At 45.9% G+C, this 3,901-nt stretch overlaps 1 long non-coding RNA gene across 1 annotated transcript; it reads left to right on the plus strand.

Moving 5' to 3' along the window:
• Positions 1–214: 214 nt before the first annotated feature.
• On the plus strand, positions 215–1,912 carry LOC144233563 (uncharacterized). Its single transcript, XR_013335706.1, has 3 exons — positions 215–259; positions 1,145–1,294; positions 1,658–1,912. It is a non-coding gene; the product is annotated as an uncharacterized LOC144233563 (long non-coding RNA).
• The last annotated feature ends 1,989 nt before the right edge of the window (positions 1,913–3,901 follow it).

The raw sequence follows: 3,901 nt of genomic DNA on the forward strand, positions 1-3,901 counted from the left end.
AGGAGAGGAGGCAGAACCAGATGGGGCCGTGAGAGACCAGTCACGTGTTTGCAACTCCACACCCCAGAGCCCTTCGCTACCCCCTGCAGGACCTGGTTGAAGTGCTGGGTCTCCTGCCAGGCTCACGCTCAGACATCCAGAGTTAACATCATGAAGTGGTTGTTTCTCCAGCTGCTGACACTCTGCTGCCTTGTGATCTTGCCAGTGGCAGGAAGTTTTAAAAGCAAAACGGAGACTGCAACTCCATCTCCAAAATTCAGTAGGTATTCTGGTGGAGCTTCAAAAGGAAGAGGGGGTTGAAAGCAGAAGAAACAGGGACTGACTGACATATATGAAAGCACTGGTTCCTTTTTGTAAACCAGGATACTGTGGAAAGCTGAATGTGCACTTCTCAAGTTTGAGGGTCTCCTGATGCTACAGGAAATGATGTTTTTATGTGTGTTGTGGGGACTGTGGTGTTTTGTTGAGGAGGACTTTGGAGGTGGAAAGCTCCGCAGGGTACAGAGCATGTGTGGATGGAGCCAAGACTGGGCCACCGGGGGTTTGTGTCCTCCAGTTAGGAGTTCCAAGGGTGAGCACCACATTGGGGAAGGGGTACTCATTATTTCTTGAAATATGCCCTTTGCTTAAGGAATTGGGTATTTTAGAACACTGGGCACGGGGAGGAGAAATAAAACGTGTGCTTGACCCAGAGAAGGTTGGAATGTTTGGGGTAAAAGAATTGAAATCAACATAATGGAGGGGAGGGTTGTGGTATCCATATCCAAAAGTTTCTGAGGAACAGCTAGGTTTGGAGGGCTGTCTCACCCAGACACGAAAAGTACAAGACAGTTTTTCTTCTCTGCAATCCTGTAAAATGAGAGCAGGTGACAAGAACATCTCTTGGGGCTTTTTGTTCTGAGAGTTGGGTTTCAGGACTCAGGTCCTGTGATGTTAATTCAGTTCCGTGGAGGTCGCTTCATGGTTGCTGGAATTGTTAGCGGATGGGAGCTGGATTTTGAGTCTAGGAATGGGAAAGGCCACCAGATCCCTGGACAGGTAGAAGAAAAGAGAAACCAATGGAATGGGTTCTGGGGCCTTTAAGGGGCTAATAATAGTGAGAAAGTCTTCTTCTTGAAGTCATTGCTCATGTGTTTCTTCTCAGTTAAACCAACGCTAGAACTATTAAGATGTGTGGAAGCTCCTACCCACTACGATTGCAAGAAAAAATGTGACTATCACTCAGATTGTAGTTTCAAATATGAATGCTGCTATTCCAACTGTGGAAAAATCTGCATGAGAATTCCAGATTCTGGTAGGATCTAATAAGCTCCCCTCTCTTGCTATTCAGTTGTCAAAAACTATGGACCCCCTAACTGAGGGGATGGACAGAAGGACACTATTCTTCCCTAGTCCTGGTACCTAGTCTGCCTGGGGATCCCCACTTTTTCATCCCAGGCCAAGCTCCAGTTTTCCACTTTCAGACTTATCTGATTTATTCAAACCTCAGGAGGTCTGACATTTATGTGTCTTTGCTCACTGGACTTAAAGCATCTGAGGGAAGCCCTGTGTGGCCATCTTCTAAGCCACAGAAAATATCCTTGCCCCCAGGGTTTGGGAGGAAATGTATTTCACTACACCATGTGGCCAGTGACTACCTACCCCTTCTCTCTTCCAGAGACCAGCAATGGGAACTATGCACCCATAACCGTGGCAGCAGTTACTTCATATCTCACAACTAGCCCTGAAAATGACCATCAGCTATCAGAGTGGTATCATAATAATACTACCTGATGTCCAGAGGAAACTTCTTTTTGTTGCAGCTGGAAAGCAGGGAGAGGGCAGAGGAAGGGTCTCAGGGCAATGTCTCTCCTACTTGACAGCACTCTTCCCTGAATCATTATATTATCAGCCTCAATTCCTTGACAAATAAACTGTGGCAGTAACCCAGAACCTCTGTCTCTTTCTCTTTCGTCCAAGGACAATTTACTACCTCCACTTTCTACCTAAGCCCCTAACCTCTGCCTCCCAGGGCATTTCCCTCCTTCTTAACCTTCAGAAGCTTGTTCTCCTTAGCCAAGACTCCTGGACTCTCTTGGGTCATTGACTAACATCCCCTGGGGAAAACTGCTATGTGTGGGAAGTTCTTATGCCTACAGGAAACACCGTCTCTCTGGGTTTCCCATATCTTGGTGCAGCCTTTTTTTCCTTATTTCAGGCCAGTGCTTCTAGAAGGTTCCTACAAGTGGCCTCCCTTTTAGCCAATCCAGGGAAGTATAATCTTCCTTAAAGGTGACCATGCCCATGGTTTACAGTTGAAAGGAAATGCCATTGGCTTCTCCAAACCCTCCTCTTAGGCATTGCCTCATTTGTTACCATTATCTAGTCAATCACTTGGAATCTGGAGGAATATTTTCAAATGTAAATACTCGTACAAAGAATAGGCACCCTTTAGAGGTCATAGAGAGCCTACACTGTGCTCAGACTGTGGCAAGGGCCACTGCTCATGAGTGCAGGTGTGACTAACTATATCTGTTGGTATTTAGCCCAAGGAACGGTTAGGTCTTACGACCCAAGCAAGCAGAAACCAGGATGGGCAGACAAAAAGGGATGAATGGGGGCATACAGTCAGTGCCTTAGGTATAAATGCAGAGGGATTGTCATGTGTCCGGGTCATGGTATCAGGTTTCTTGGAAGAAGAGATGCTTGGTCCCACCTTGAGGGATAGAAAGGAACTGGAGTAGCTCAGAATGAAAGTTAGTTTTCCTCTGTGATGGGATTAAATATGGACTTGGGGGGAAAGGAAGGGAACTTGAAGGAAGTCAAAGGTTGTTACCCTAGCCTCCTCCTGCACCCGAAACCAACAGATGAAGTTGCAGACAAGGTTGGATTATGAATTTGGTATTAAGTTCTATGACCCTAGCATGTTCTAATCTGCCAACTTTTCCTTTTGGGTCCCTGTTGTTATACACATAAAACCCTCAGAGCACAAGTTTTGTTTGCTAAAACTAACAAAGGAAAACAAACAGGCACGGACAGGTGGCTGAACCTACTCAGTCTGCTCAGCAGGTTGATGACAAATAGATCCATGGACTTCATTCTCTCAATGCCCTTGTACTCAAGTTTCCTGAAATACATACAAGTTAAGGGCCAGAGATGTGCTTAAAGAGGCATTCTAGTGGGGAATAGGGATGGGAGGGAGGGGTGCTTTTCAGAAAGAGTATTAGCTGAGATGGATGAAGGAGGACAGGTCTCTAGTGTTCTTTTGCACTAGCAAGGGATGACTGCCTTAGGACAAAGCCGGTGAACTGTTTCATCCTAAGCAATTAGCAAAAAGGAGCATTTGAAAAAAAGTCTGGGGCCTCCAGGCAGAGAGGACACTCATAACCCACAGGTGCGTTACAGAACACACTGAGCCTTTACACTCTGGTATCTCACTTCAAAGCCCAGAGTTAACCCACACTGAAAGCAGAAGTGGGAGGTGATTAGTATCTAAATGTTTGACTTGGAGACACCCAAGGGATCTATTTTGATTTTTTGGAAGGATTGTTCCCAAGGTATTGGGCCTGCCATTGCCACAAGCATTATGGACCAAAAGACAATTTGAACATGCTTCCCAGTAACTGATAGAATAGGAAGACAATACAAACCAAGGTACAACAAACCCAGTAACTATCTAATAGATTTGAAAATGCCAGTAAGAAGTCTGTTCAAAAGAATTCAAGGGGCACCTGGATGGCTCAGTCAGTTGAGCATCTGACTTTGACTCAGGTCATGATCTCGTGGTCCGAGCCCCACATAAGGCTCTGTGCTGACAGGTCAGAGCCTGGAGTCGGCTTCGGAGTCTGTGTTTCCCTCTGTCTCTTGCCCTCCCCCACTCATGCTCTGTCTCTCTCTGTCTCAAAAATAAATATAAACATTA

This window comes from Crocuta crocuta, unplaced genomic scaffold, assembly GCF_008692635.1.
Source record: "Crocuta crocuta isolate KB4526 unplaced genomic scaffold, BGI_CrCroc_1.0 scaffold71, whole genome shotgun sequence".
Lineage (NCBI taxonomy): Eukaryota > Metazoa > Chordata > Mammalia > Carnivora > Hyaenidae > Crocuta > Crocuta crocuta.